General features: G+C 35.6%; 1 protein-coding gene across 1 annotated transcript in view; it reads left to right on the top strand.

Annotated features, from left to right (window-relative positions):
- The window catches only part of LOC126751768 (protein timeless homolog), a 571,553-nt gene that overhangs the window by 229,570 nt on the left and 325,911 nt on the right, over positions 1-16,072 (top strand). The gene's annotated exons all lie outside the window — the stretch shown is intronic.

The raw sequence follows: 16,072 nt of genomic DNA, 5'->3' as shown, positions 1-16,072 counted from the left end.
AAATCCGTGTTTCCGGTTATTGTTGAAGCGCTTTCGAGAAATGGTTTACTGAGCATAGTGCCTCTGCTTAGCAAAACAGGAATAAATCCGTCTCTACTCTCCGCTAATATAATACGCTTTTTAAATGATTTTATATTTGCTGCTTTTGGGTGTGGAACCTCGCTAAATTATAAGAAATATCCTAAATGTAGGCAACGTGCCAAAATGATCCGCTCCTTCTCCCTTTAAAGCCGATTTACACACTATTGAAATAAGTGGTTTTCACAAATATTTGTAACAAATGATAGTTACAGTTTTCAAAATATTTTCAAATTTAAAAATTGCGGTTTAAAAATTGCTATTTTTGAATGGTGACCCCAATTCCTTTCTTCACAATATTAAGCGAAATTTTATACGCTTTATTTTATTTCCATCAAGTGGAACTTAGTTTATAATTTTAATTTGATTACTGAAGGTAAAGGGAGCAACTTACATAGTTGGGTTACCTGTTTAGAAAAAGTGCTTGTCGCACCCAAAAGTATGCTTCGCATGTACCCATTTTGCAATTTTAGTAAAACAGCGATGATTTCATGAAAATTTCGTATAAAATCAAATCCCTCAATGCGGCTCAATTAATTCTGTATAATATATTATTTATGAAGTTTATATTTAACCCTTTGTTTTCCCACCGATAATCGGTCGATCAATCTTTTCCGACTTCAGCAAAGTTCAGCTTATCTGCCTTAAACGGAAGCTTTAGCTTGTTGCAATTTGCTACTAATCTCTCAGCACTTAGTCGACACTTATTGGTAGTAATCTATTTTGTGCAGCTGTTTGCCATTTCCCCGCTCAGGGACGGACGTAATCAGACAAACAGTAAGCCGTGCCGGCGATAAGTCATTCGACGCAGCAATAAACGCATTGACATTTATTAATTCCAGCACCTGCCAGCAACTCTAAGACAGTTAGAATTCAGGTTGCCCCGGCCAACTGCCTGCTGTAGCGTGCTCCGGTAATCGACTGACACTAACACAAGCGCAGCATTGCACACACCACGGTTGGAAGGAAGTTACACTAATGACCTACTTTAATGGCAAGCGCTGAGCAAATTAAGCCCAAATTCCTGTAGGCGGCAGCAGCAGCGCCCATGGCAACGCACGTAATAGTAACAGCAATCACAAGAACAACGGCAACAACAATAATGCTGGTGAATGCAGAATGATTTTTAATCGATGCGCGCTGCCAATAGAAATTACAACAATACCAAAAAAGCGTCTGATGAAATTAAAGGCGAAGTCGGTGGAAGTAACGGTGGCATGCCAACTGCCGCTGCAATGTGATGCAACAGTGTATCTCCAACAATAACAACTGTGCAGCTGCTGCTTGAGCCTGCCTGCCTCCTCCGCGCAGCATTTCCATTGTTGGCCTGCAGCATTGCATTAAATTTTTAATTAATATTGATTGCGCAAATGATGATGACGCTGCCGTTGTTGTTCTTCTTGTTGTTGCTGGCAGCACCACTACCCTGCACGGTCGACAAACCGATTAGTGTCGCTAATGGCGCCAGCAGCCAACAAAAACTTGCTGAAGATAAAAATAGTTGATCGAATATTTATTGCATTTGCAGCAGCGAGCGAGCGAGCGTCTGTCGGCAATGAATGCGAAGCGGATGCCGTGCGAACGCGTTGTGTCTACGCTGCTGTGGGTGTCGCTTGGTGTGAATGCGCAGGAAAGTGATGTGATCACCCTGGTTAGGCGGCAGCGCGCTAAGCCAAATAAACGAATAATCGATTGTATGAATAAATTATTGCATAAATTATTACCACTGCATTGTTGGTGTTTCTGTTGCAGCTGAACCTTGAACGCAGCCTGCGCAAATCAGCCGCAGATAATAACGGTTTAGTTGTGATAGTGAAAGTTTGCATTGCTTTTTAGTTGGGGTGTGTGCTGTTATCGACCAAGGCCTTCTCAGTTGCGTAAGCAATCATATTTTATGCAATTAAAATACCCACTTTGACCTTACGAAAGCTAGAAATTACGTGCAATGATTTATTACTAAAAGTTGCGAAAAACACTTATTTTATAGGCAAGTGATAACCAAGTTAACTGCAAGTGTCATAAATCACTTGCGACTAGTAAAATTATTATAACTTTATTGTTTTATGGCAATTATTGCTTAGCTGCTTACATATTAAATTAAATTAAGAACTAACACCTTTTGATCAAAGCCATGAAAAAAATGTGCCTTAGTAAACAATTTTCGTCTTATTGGTCAGATATTAGAATTTTTTTCAGTTGGTTAAAAATTCAGAAAGCTAAGCAATTATTCTTCATATTCAAAGCGTCACAGCGACGTTAGCCTAATCCATAATCGTTCAGTTGTTTTCTTCTTCTTCTTCTTATTCTTCTTAATTGGCGTAGACACCGCTTACGCGATTATAGCCGAGTTAACAACAGCGCGCCAGTCGTTTCTTCTTTTCGCTACGTGGCGCCAATTGGATATTCTAAACGAAGCCAGGTCCTTCTCCACTTGGTCCTTTCAACGGAGTGGAGGTCTTCCTCTTCCTCTGCTTCCCCCGGCGGGTACTGCGTCGAATACTCTCAGAGCTGGAGTGTTTTTATCCATCCGGACAACATGACCTAGCCAGCGTAGCCGCTGTCTTTTAATTCGCTGAACTATGTCGATGTCGTCGTATATCTCGTACAGCTCATCGTTCCATCGAATGCGGTGGCAAACGCGCAAAGGACCATAGGATGGAGTCATGTGTAGAAGTTCACGCAAGTGAGGAAGGTTCTCTGATCGCCATTCACTTGGGAGTGGCCAGAAACGATTCTTTTACACATGGCTCAAGCAGCTCACTATTTCCGGTCTTTGACCAAGTATCCTCTGGGTAGCCTAAGAACATCCGTTTGAAGGCGAGCTAAACTGAGAAGGCGAAACATCCCCTGCATAGGGTTGTGCGCTGGGTTTGGGACCCGCCACGAAAAAAAAACACTCCAATGAAAAACCAACAACAGCCTTGGATAAGAGACCCCCCCCCCTCTCAGTTGTTTTCTACTTTCGGAAATTGTCTTGAAACAGTAATTAAGTTAGGTTAGGTTTGGTTAGTCTAGTAGTTCAATGAGCTTTTTTTTTTGGTTTTGATGCTTTGCGATATCAGATGGAGTTCAGTTACTGGGTCCATGAGAAGTGGTCATCCTTTAAGATGCCTGCGCTAAGACTCTGTGGCCTCACTATCGATACCTTTTACAGCGTTGTCTTGCCAATGCAGGACAAGGGCACAAGAGATGCTCCATTGTTTCCCAAGTGCCTTATTCTAAGCATTTCCTGAAGTCTTCCCGAGCTGTCAGCCCCACCAGACAGTGACCAGTTAGTATTCCCATCATGTTTCTATAGTCTCTTTTATCAAGTGCCAATAGGAATTTTGTGTACTAACGATCTATCGTTTTGCACATGGTTTTTGCAGGTTTTAACCCAGGTAGCTCGTTTTATTGGGTTGTGATTTTCTTTATCATTCTTCTGTCCGGAGCTTTCGCATTAGCAAAGTCCTCAGCTTGAAATATACTGCAGTGGTCCGGCAACTTAAAAGGCTGCCTTATGTCAAACTTTGAACAGTATATCTCCGCACCAACTCCAACATCCATTTTCGAGCCATCCGAATAAATGCTTAGAGTGTTGCACGCAGCTAACATACCTTTACGCCAAGTGTAGTTTCCTATGTTCACCTTGAACCTTCTTTCTCAGTTGAAAAGAGGGATCATGTAGTCGGTGTATGCCAAATCCACATTACCCACCGAGCTATGCCCGAGGGTTCTATATGTTAATTCTCCTGCAGACAGTAGTTGTCCCGCCAATTTTGCTGCGTGGTTTTCAGCAGTGAGGTCTATAGGTGGCCGGTTTAGTACCAGTTCAAGAGCCATCATTGGAGTTGTTCTTAAAGCTCTTGTTATGCACTGCGCAGCGGGTCTCTGAACCCTATCCATTGGCTTCCAGTAGGGGAATTTTCGTACGCCTGTCCACCATACTACTACTACTACTACTACCCCAAAGTACTTGGTTCGGTCTATGAGAGAGAAAATTTTGTACCATTTATCAAAGGAAGTATGAGTATAGCACATAACTGAAACAATAACTAAAGCAAAATCATTTATCTTTCGAGTTCTTCACAGTTCCCTCTAAGACCATATAAACGGCTCACGAATTCCAGCCAAGGCAGTCATTGTGTTTTGTATTTTCAAAAAAAAAAAAAAAAAAATACTCTTATTGAAGGAGAGATGAGATACAATAAACTTCAGGTGTGTCTGGAAAGCAGTAGGGTTAGTTTAAAAGTTCTATTGTTATGTTTATTCCTGCACCAGTTAAGCCTATGTACGTGAGACTACATTCCCTCAAGGTTATATTTCAATAGTGAGTTTAGGATGAAGTTTCCCACTAGATGTGAAAGGCGAAAAGTTTTAGTACGGGAATGGAATACTGCCGCTCTCTATAGCGTCTAGCAAAATCAGCCAGCATCCGGAAAAACAACTAATTTTGGACGAAACTTCACGAAATCCCCTTTTGGAGTTATCTGCGAACTCCATTGAATTGATCATACCATCGATATACACTGGCCCGTAAAGGAGCTTCATCTGCAAAAACTTAATTAAGTTCATCGATGCACCGTTCCCAAGTTGGTCCACGTTGAATATTGTAAAAATAATCGTTTGAAGCTGTGGGCTCTATTTTTCGGCCTAAATGAAAATTTTAAGTTACTGTACTATTTTAAGTTACTGTCATCAAAAAAGTCAAACTGCACTTTAAAGTTGAGAGTTGCCAGATTGCAGCGCTAGGGTTGCCAAAACCCCGCAAAATAAAAGGCAACCTACGTGCGATAATTTTGTCGTGCTGCAGCAATAATAAATCTACACCGTTATTGCGCAAACATATTTGTGCATTCGCTGCCTGCCACTGCTGCGCACATTCCCACCAAATTTAACCGCTAGTCGGTATTTTTACCATTCAGTCAATCAACACATTGATTTCGCTTGAATCCGTTAGGTCTGTATAGTTTCTGTTTTTACTGCTTGCTCGTGGGCATATCCTCTTTGTTGTTGTTGTCAAACCACTTTTGACACCCCTGCGCCGCTGGCGATTGTTCCTGGTTGGGTGGTGCATTTCCTTCCTGGCGGCCATATTCATGTGACATTTCCGTATGCTTTTACTCCTGCATAACTGTCATTTTGCTTCCTTTTGTTCTGTGGCATTCAACATTCGTCTGTTTCGGTCTTTTCGCGCATTCTCTTTTTCGAAATTGTCCATTTTGATTGCGATTCAATGAAAAATAATTGAATTTTGAATAAAAATGCCGGCATGCGCGCACCATATTTCTGCACAGTGGCATTTTTCTGACAATATGGCGATTCGGTGCTGATTTCTGGTTGTTGTTTTTATACTCTTGCAACGTGTTGCTACAGAGTATAAAAATTTTGTTCACCTAACGGTTGTATGTATCACCTAAAACTAATCGAGATAGGTATAAGGTTATGTATCTATAAATAATCAGTATGACAAGAGGAGTTAAAATTCGGCTGACTGCCGGTCTGTCCGTCCGCCGTCCGCCACCCGTCCGTGAGGGTTGTAACTTGAGTAAGAAACTGCTAAATGAGCACAGGTGATCGCAGTAGCAAGGGACACATGTGGGCTAAAAATTAAAAAAAAAAGTGGATGAGGCCCGCCCTCTATTTGATTTTATTTACATATCTCCTAAACCATGATAAATACCTTTAGCACTCCTACCGTTACTGTAGAAATGGATGAAAACGGAAGATAAACCCATCCACTCCCCATATAACGATACTGTTAAAAATTACAAAAATCTAATATAAAGATTTTCGACCTTCTGGGTAATTTCTGAATGACAATGAAATAGACAAAATTGGGAGAAAATTTGACCTAGCCCCCATATAACTAATGACAGGATTTTCGAACATCTGGCTGGCTTTACTCCATATGATTCTCGATTGTACTTGAGCTACTTTATGATGTCTGATGTGATACTGGATATATAAAATTGACTAGACTCCAATCCTTTGGTGGACGTTTTACATCTTAAGGAATTTTCTGGTTTTGATTCATGCAAATTGCAAGAGCAGAAAATGTTTGCGTATACCCGAACTTAGCGCTTGCTTACTTCTTCGTATATAACAAAAAAAAAAATTGATTTTGATTTTCACTTCATGATTTTTGTCAAATTTCTGTTTCCGCATTCATTTTGGTACACTCGCACACATACTCCTATAACATTGTATAAAAGATAAAGATAAGATAGAGTTTTGATATAACCTTTTTTTGTTTCCCTCACAGCTTTCGGTCATTTCACTGAGTCCTCCGTCAAATATGCCATTGGTGGCCGATAAAAAGTATATTTGTAACCGTTAAGTGCTTCGATCTTGTTTAACCTCATTTCCTTTTTTCATTGAGCTTTTGTAATTGCTTTCATTGTACGTGTTTTTGTTGCTACTTAAAAGCTTTTTTGCGCTATTGTGCGCTTTCTCCGTTTATTTATATACCGTTTTGTTGTATTTGCCTCCAATTATCCCCTTGCAATTTTCCATTGCCCAATGGAAGTGTTGTCTCGCTATGCTTTATGGTTCTTGTTGCTGTTGTAATTATCTCATGTTAAAAGTTTGCTTTCAGCGCACATTTTTCCAAAGTTTAACGATCAATTAAATCCAACCACATTTAAATGGCAATGCCCTGCCGCCATCAGGGAATGCCTATCAGCACCATTTTAGCCCAATTGAATAACAAATATATGTGTATTTGTGCAACCCTGGGGAGGGGATGTTTTGCCTTCTTACTTTAACTCGCCTGCAAACGGATGTTTTTGGCTACCGAGAAGATACTTGGTCTAAGACCGAAAGTCGTGAGCTGCTTGGGCCATATGTAAAATAATTGTTTTTGGTCACTCCTAAGTGAATGTGGCTCAGCTTTCTTTACTTGCATGAACCTCTACACATGGCTCTAACCTCCAACCGTAGTTTCTACTATATTTTAAAACGGCCTGATACAGAATGCTTTGTCTGACAAACCTGCTATGTTTTAAGGGTAAGTTGTTTGTTTTATCTTTTGATTTTCTGCATTCTTCGAGTTAGCTTTTCGCATTCATTCTTTGGGTCAACTTTTTCTAAGAAAAAATTGCAGTGAAAATCAATTTGGTTTCGTTTTTGCTCCCACCAACTTCTCTTTCAGCCATAACTTCAAAACAATAAAAAATTAAATCGAGTTTTGAATAATGATTCTGTGAAATACTCGTCAATAGTACTACGATCAAATATGATCCGGACTGGACAAATTGTTCACGTATTTTAATACAAATCTTTATTATTGCTTAAAAAAATGTTGCTTCGGTTCAACGTTTAATCCAATTTTCCATACACTTGTTGTAAGCAATGTCTGAGACGGCCTTAGTGCGTTTTGGTGTTTTTGGTTTCGGTTCATTTTTCGAGCGTCATTTGCTAGATTTGTTTTGTTGTTTTTTGCCTTTTCCAATGTTTCGTCATCATCGTCATTTGTTGGTACCGCCAGAGGTGGATCAACGACTCGCATAAGGCTAGTTTTCGCTCTTTACTATAAGCTTTGTAAATACTTATAGTCCAGTCGCTTAAATTAGGTAAGAATCTCGGATTTTTGCAAGTTCGATATACCCATTTATATGTCTGTAAATCTTGTATATTGACACGATAAAGTTGTCTCAAAACCTTTGGTAGGGTATACCCACTTAAATGGGTATATCGAATTACGAGGTGAACTTACTATAATGACTGAACTATTATGTTTGTGATGAAGTAGCTTCTTAGAAAATCAACCGCCGAAGAGGAATCTCTCTTCGCCACGATAATGTGAGCTCTCATACATCGCCTGAATCAACTGCATTTTTGAGCACTTTGAACATCGACTTGATGAGTAGAGCACTGTGAAGTCCTAACTTGGCATCGAACGACTTCTTTTAATTCCCCTACGAACAAATAAATTAAGAGCTTAATTGAGAAACAATTAAGCGATTGCCGATGATAAAAGTTAGTTTTTGTTCCTTAATCCAGAAATACCAAAGGCAACCTACGCACCTTGAAATAAGGGACCATCAACAGCGTCTATTACATAGCGTTATTGGACCGCTTAAAGGACGAAATCGCCGAAAGACGCCCGCATTTCAAAACAAAAGAAACTATTGTTTCACCAAACAAAGCACCGTTTCACAAGTCGGTAAAAAGGATGACAAAAACCCATAAATTGGGCTTCGAATTGTTTCCGCATCCACCGTATTCTGATAACAAAAAGTTGTTCGATGCATTGGTGGCAGGAGAGTTAACCCAAAAAAATATCACTGTATGGATCGAATTTCCGCTTGGGAATCGCTGCTGAAACGCAACAAAATCGATAGATTTCTTAAGATGCGGATGGTTATTGGCTTTAAAAAGTAGGTCTCTTAAGGCATGGTCAAACGAAAACGGTTGTATCCGAATCGCTGGCTATGCGGGGTTTAACGATCAGAATGGTTTTGTTATGTGTTTGGTGGTAATTGCTCGGAAACGTCTACTATGAGCTGCTCCTCTTCATCCAAACTTTCAATTCAGACCTATATGTATAATCAAAAAGTTGACCGTTTGAAGGAAGCACGTCAGCTGTCGGCAATGGGAGAGTAATAGCGTTCCAATAGGACAACACTAAACCCAACACAATGATGTTTACGCGGCAGAAGCTACGAGGCTTGGTTGAAAAAAGCTTTTGCATCCTCCTTATATTCCAAACATCAAGTGATTACTATCTGCTCCGTTCTATCTATGGCGAATGATTTTGCTGGTTAAAAATTTCACCTCAAGATAAGTTTATGGAAATCGACTGTCCCAGAGTTTTTGCCAATAGATTATGAAATCTAGTTAAATAACAATATTATGCAATGATAATGTATTTCCATTTAGTAGACCCTATATTTCGCAATAAAGCATTTTGTTCAGAGTTTCAAACGGTACAAATAACAAATTTATGCTTCGCAGCCAAGACCTTACGAGTGCTTTTGCATAGCTTTGTTAAAGCTTTATCTCGTTTGAGCATTCTTTTGTCGCAATCGGCATAATAATGATACAATTTTCCTACTGGGTATGTTCTCCCATTCATTTGTTGAGTTTATAGTTAGTCAAATATGTATCTACTGCTATAGTTTTTATATTAATAGTTTATGAAGAGGAAATTGGTTTCGTTATTTAAAAGTTTTTGCGCAAATTGCATGAATGAAAGTTTGCACATGTGTGCCAGTATGCGTGTGTTTCGGCTTTTCACTCCAGTTATGTACGCGATTGTATAAAAAACGAATTGTAAAAAAATATTAAAAACGGATTTAACGTCGACTGACGCATTTATTGCGAATTTCGATCATGTTTACTCGATAAAACGCATTTTTATCACTCACTTGTTGGAATACGTGTTTTCATAAAGTGCAAAATTGTATGAAAATACAAATATTTCTGACGAAAGTGTAGAAAAATAGCTTTTTGTTTTGCAAACTGAATTTATTTGATTTCGAATTTTTGCCTTCTGACTGCAAATTTTGATGAAGCGGTTGCAAAATGGGTGATTATTTTGATAGCATTTTTGAAATAAATGGTTTTTAATGAAAAAAACGTTTTTTTTTTTGTTTACAGCATATATTGGAGAAAATGTTGAAATAGTCGCAATGCGGAGTCAATATATACAGTTTTTTATCAAACTATTTTTTTAATATGTGAGAGTGGTTGTACAAGCTTTATCTTTTAATAGAAAGAAAAAAATTTTGTTTTCACTTCAAAATAAGGATTCTTAAACAAAAGTGGTCAAGTGAATGTATGAACTTTGAAAAAAATACAAAAGGTTTGGTGTAGAAGTAAATTTAGGAATTAGTATTTCCACCATTGTGAATTACTACACGAAGGCATTTTCTCTAAGAGAAGTTATTGTTTTTTGGTATTTTGTAGTTCAAAACTGACCAGAAATACTTAATTGGATTTAAATCCGGTGACTGAGCTGGCCAGTTCAGTTTTTCGATTGAGTTTTCCTCAAAAAGGTGTGTGTTTGCGTCCTTATCGTGTTGTAAGATAAAGGACCCCAAATTTATTTTTCCCACATTCATTGTCAAATTTTCGTTAAGAATGTCAACATATGAAGCATTCGTCATTCGTCCATCGATTTTAACTAAGCTACCTACACCAAATTTTGAGAAACAGTCCCAAGCCACGAGAGAATCTCCTCCATGCTTCACTGATGTTTGTATGCACCGTGGTTTTTAATGATCAGACGGTTTACACCAGACTCGCTTACCATTTTTTGAACTTTTAACTCGAATTTGGATTCATCGGACCAAATTACTTTATTGGTATATGTAGATATTGTTTTACAGGCTCGACTCCTTTTTTTTCTATTCGCAATGTTAATCATATGCCGTTTTTTTCCGACATAGTTTTTAAATTGTGCAATTGTTCGTGGTTTATTTTGGATTGTAGTAATGGGAATGTCCGAACCAAAACATTTGATCAACTCCCTCGATGAAATATTCGGGTTTTTAGCAACTTTTCTTCATAAAAGTCGCTCAGCGTGTATGGAAATTTGGGCTTTGAAGCTCCGCCGTATTGAGTCTTGCATGTCTCCCTTCTCTTGAGGTTTGCAAACAAAAACTTTCTTGCCTCTCTAATCGAAATGGAAAATTCTTCAGATACATAAATTTTATAGGTTTCACCCCTCTTCCTATCTTCTGCAATTAAGTTCCGATTTTTTTCAGCTTCCCGCATTTTTCACTGAGAACAAAACAAAAAAATATTCATCAAAATAGATATTAAATTCAAATTTATTGAATTTGTAGTAAAATTCTGTTCTACCTCGAAAGAAATGAACCAAAACTAACGTTATACTTTCATTCAGCGAAAACTAATCACTCTCGATCAAGTAAATAAAGTGAAAATTTTGCGCCCAAAGTTTATTTACATAACGGTGCATCTTCATATTATGCTTTATGAATTTACTTTTAAACGGAAATGTGGGAAGTAAGTGAATGTTCTGAGGTTCCCAGTATGCAATACTATATATTTATACTTTCGTTTGATGCCTAGTGTAGCTGCCATACAAACCGACCGCTCAAAATCAAGTTTTTGTATGGAAAACGTTTCTTTTTTGATGCTACATATATCCTCACAAAATTTGATACAGATGATTGGTCAAGGCGAAAATTGTTCAGATCAATTAGGATAGAGAGCTTTTTATACTCTTCTATGCTAAAAGAAATACAACTGTGAAGCGTATTATGGCTTCTGTGCAGACGAATTCAATTCTGAAAATTTAGTTTTTTATCGCTGAAATTCACTATATCTATTACATATGTATACTATATGTAGCATAAAATTTTCAGCTTCCGCTGTCAGATATAACTAATATATAACCAATATATATCCTATACATAACCAATATATAACCGATTGATAACCATTATATAACCTATATATAAGCAATACATAACCATTTTATAACCGAAACTCAAACTTTCTTTCAATGTGAGTGGTTTCTATTGGATCGGTTTTCCTTCACCTGTAAACTTATGAAAAGTGATGTTACGTTATTTTGCATATCAAGTGACGATATGTGAATACTAATATAAGTCTACTATATATTAAACTTACCTTATTTATTGTTTTTCTTTAATATCCAATAAAAAGTCCAACATTTTTTTTATTCTTTGAATTATTTTCTAATTTATGTAAATAATTATCGTCTTTATTTCTATATAATATATATATGTATATATTTATTTTGTATATTTATTAATGTAATTATGTAAGTATGTCTATTTCAAATGTTTTTCTTTATTTTTGTTTTCTCTCATTTGTAATTACTGCTTTGTTTTAATCTTTCTGCTTTATTATCTACTCCTATATTCATTCACATATCCTTTTTTGGCGCATCGCTGCTCATCTTGGCTCACAGAGAATTTCTATTTACATTTAGTAAGACTTTATATTTGTTTTCATGTATTTTAAATCACTTAACGTTGACGTAACAGCTTCGTACGTACTACGAATGCATATACATATGTATGTATGCATGTCTGCTAAAAATTTTACTTAATTTTTTTTTATTTTTTAACTTTAAAATTATTACTTTTACCCGCTAAAAATTTGATTGTATTTAAATATTATGTATATATATATTTTATTTAAGAATTACTAAATACGTAATTATGTTTGTATATACAAATGTATTTTACAGTATATAACGGTATTTTAAATGAATATTTATGTATATTAGGGCGCACGAAAAACCTAATCTATTCTAATCGTAGATTAAAATGGACACACTTAAACACAAAAAATATTCCTACAAGGAAATTTGAAATTTCCCTACAAGGGTTTTTTTTTGTGCTAATTTTGAAAAGTAGCGGTGAGCATTCTAAGTAAGAAATATGTAGAAAATATGATTTCCTCCTAAACACGAGACAGCCAAGAAGGTACCGTTGAGTTGTTACTACCTCATCTACTTTCATACTGCTTCTGCAGTACGCGACTGGTAGGATTTTCAGCTTTACTGCGTGGACACTATGGCTAGCCTTACTGAGGGAAAATAAATCACTAGATCTCTTGCGATCGATTTAGGGCCAAAAGGTTTTTACGACAGCGCATATACCGATGGTGGCCGAGCGCGAAGCCTAGCTTTTTAGAAGTAGAGTGATACGGGACCACCGTTCCGTTCTCATTCTACCGATAGCGGTTCTAGCATGCCTTTTCTTGCTAGCTCATCAGCTTTACAGTTTTCTGCGATTCCGCTGGCTTTCCTTTTCACAAGGAATGGATGGTTAAATCTACTGCCATTTTAATGGCGGCAACCTCGACCTGGAAGATACAGCAATAGTCAGAAAGTCTGTAGCTGGAGTTGATAGAGACCTCCTGAGAGTAAACCCTTCTTCTAGGAATCCAGACTTTGTGAGTCTGATGGCAACTTTCAAAGGTTAATTTTCACGCTTGAATACGTGAGATTAGTTTTTTCCTCACCCTAAACATACATACATATTAATTTCTAAACTGATTCATAATTGCTTCCAAATAATTCTAAATATTGTTTTTTTTTGTTTTATAAATATTTTTTTTTTATTTAATTTTTTTTGTATTATTTAAAATTATATTATTAAATTATATTATTTATTATTTATAAATTATTAAAAAAAATTCCATACTTTTTTAAATTTTTTTTCATAATTTTTTATTTTTTTTTTTCCTTTTTTGAACTTTTAAGTATTTCTCTTATGACATTAACTATTTTTTTTAATTGTAAAACTATATTTGTTATATATAATCTGTTATTTTGTTATTTTTGGATTCACACATGTTTAAACTTTATTTCTTTACAACTTTTATTTATGTCTATTGCATATATATGTATGTAGTGGTGCCAGAAAGGCATTTGTAGTTGTGAAAATATTGCTTTTACCGTTAATTTGAATGCTCCATAATATTTGTGAATTATTTCTTGACACAACTGCCTGCCTTATTGGCACAAACACATACATATACATATTTAAATTGCATATTAAATATCTACAGAGAATATTATTGTTTCATGTAATTAATTTACAAATCAACGTTATTACAGTACAATGTATCTTAACGTTTCGCTAGTGTTCACAGGGGATTTATGTCAACAATTTTATTTTGATGCATTTGGTTTGCATTTCACTTTATTATTTTTTAAGTAATATTTTTATATTTTTTTATTAAATATTTTTTTTTTAATTTTTTCAAGTTTCTTATTATTTTAATTTTTTTATTATTTAATTTTTTTTTATCTCATTTAGTGTTTTTTATATGTTTCTGTTTATTTTACTTATTTCTAAGCTCCATTTTAGTCCATTATTTTTCATTTTTTCAATTGGAAATGCTTATCTGTTCATTGGAGTTGAATTAAAAATATATTTACAGTAAAATTTTTGTAATTTTCTCTTTGGCGGGGATAAATACTATCTCTGTATATGTTCGAAATTAAATGCATTTGTGTTTGTATTTGGCCGCTGGTTATTTGGCGTTGATTGAAAAATTTTCGTAAATTCAGGGCAGCTAATTGGGTGTAAATGATTTTTGTGACATAGACTTAATATTTGCTTTCAATTTGGGTACGATTTTGAATTTCTTTTTTGTAGAGAAACACTTAAAACTTAATTAATAAAATTCTCTGACATTTTTTTAAATATTTATTTTAATAGCTAAAAATATATTTATAATATTTAAATTGAGAAAGGACAGTGCGTATTAAACCTTTATCGTGATACATATTACAAAAGAAATATTTCAAAGTAGTTTTAAAGAGAAAGCTTTCACTTTCCTTATTATGCTCTATGTTCGAAACATATTCCCTTGTTCTTGTTTTCTGTTCTTTCCTGAAGTTGTAGCGAGAAGCTGCTGTTGTTCAGTTGCTCAAAAAATATATTTCGTTTATATGAAATTGATAAAGTTTATTAAATCTTTGATCCCTCCACTGAAATGCTCCACTTTGTTTCGTTAGACCTCCATCACAAACTGTTTTTTGAAATTGGTGTTAAACTGTTTGATTGTATTGTAGAGAAGAGCATATCACATATTTCTATTTCAGTCAATTAGTTTTGGATTTTCGTTTATTTCGAAATTGCATATACCGGTAGACGAAGTGCCACATAATAGTTTTTTCGTTAGATTAAGCTCTTTCACAAAATTGTGGTTTGCGACTTGACTGAAGTTATATTGCTATGTTAGCCAATACTCGAACCATGACTTGATAGTGCTGTTCTTAAATACATCATTATAATTTAATAAAAAAAAATGAAAATACGATATTCATCGCCATAAACCCAGTGGCATCAATTTATCCTCTAATATATATTTTTCTTCCATCATTATATCTGTAGCAATAAATCTCATGGAGCCTAAAAACTGCGATTTTTTGGGAATTTGAAGAAATCTACTTTGTCAATTATTAGTTAAGTGATTAGTTTTAAATTTTTTAAAATTTGTTTACATATTTTAAGAATACACAGTAAAATAAAAAATAAAGGAAAAAATTGTACATTTCGAGTTACGCACGATCTCTGAGGACGTTAAAGAAATGGTTCTCTACTGCTGCTGTTTTTTTCTCGGTCTTCCCCGTGGGTGAAAGCTAAAAAACTGCCCGGCTAAGAGATATTGTCCGTACAATGAATGATCTACGGTCGAAAAAATGGCGGCGTTTTCTAAAAACAATTTGATTTTTTTTATTTTTGCTTTTTTTTGCTGGACAAAGTTCGATGTTTGTTTAAATCAGAGAACTGGTAGGTCATTATATGGGAAAATTGATAGTGATCGGATCATAAAAATGCTGCTCTGAGGGAAACGCTTTTAAAGAAAAGTTTATGGAGCTGACTGAACTTACCGGCTTCATGGCTACACTTTGAAAAGCCGTAACTGAAAACTATTTAAAGTTGTCATTTAAACTTTTGCTATAATATTTCTGAAAGTATAGACTATCGATAAATGCGGTAATAAAAAAAATTTTAGATATATTTTTTTGAAATTTCTCACTAGGCTCGACACTGTCTCTTTGCATACATGTCTGAAAGTTGACTCACGAACTTGAATGTATTGTTTTTTTTATCAACCGAAACTAAGTAAAAGATATAAGCCAGCCTCATATAGTAAAAACCGTATAGACTTATGACATTGTCGGGAATGTTTATTTGCTCTTACTAAATTCTAAATCAATATAGACAAGAAAAAGTCTTGTTTTGTATACTCTTTTTTTTACGACTAATAATGAAATAATTAATGTCAGCAACATAAATTGATTTTTAAATATCATTTAAACGTATTTGAATAATATCAACTGTATACTCTTAGATGTAGATATTTTTAAATTGTGAAGTCTGAAGTGCTTTCAGTATATAGTATATGTTTGAGGAATACGCCGCATCAAAGCTACTACTGGGAGGTTAGACCTTGCAAGGTTTAGAGATTGGATTCCGTCTCCTTGTCGCGCTCTATACAGAGCACTGCAGGCTGAGGAAGCACTTGTCCACATAGTCTCTTACGCCAACTG

The sequence above is a fragment of the Bactrocera neohumeralis genome, chromosome 2 (assembly GCF_024586455.1).
Source record: "Bactrocera neohumeralis isolate Rockhampton chromosome 2, APGP_CSIRO_Bneo_wtdbg2-racon-allhic-juicebox.fasta_v2, whole genome shotgun sequence".
Lineage (NCBI taxonomy): Eukaryota > Metazoa > Arthropoda > Insecta > Diptera > Tephritidae > Bactrocera > Bactrocera neohumeralis.
This window is presented reverse-complemented; position numbering and strand designations above follow the sequence as displayed.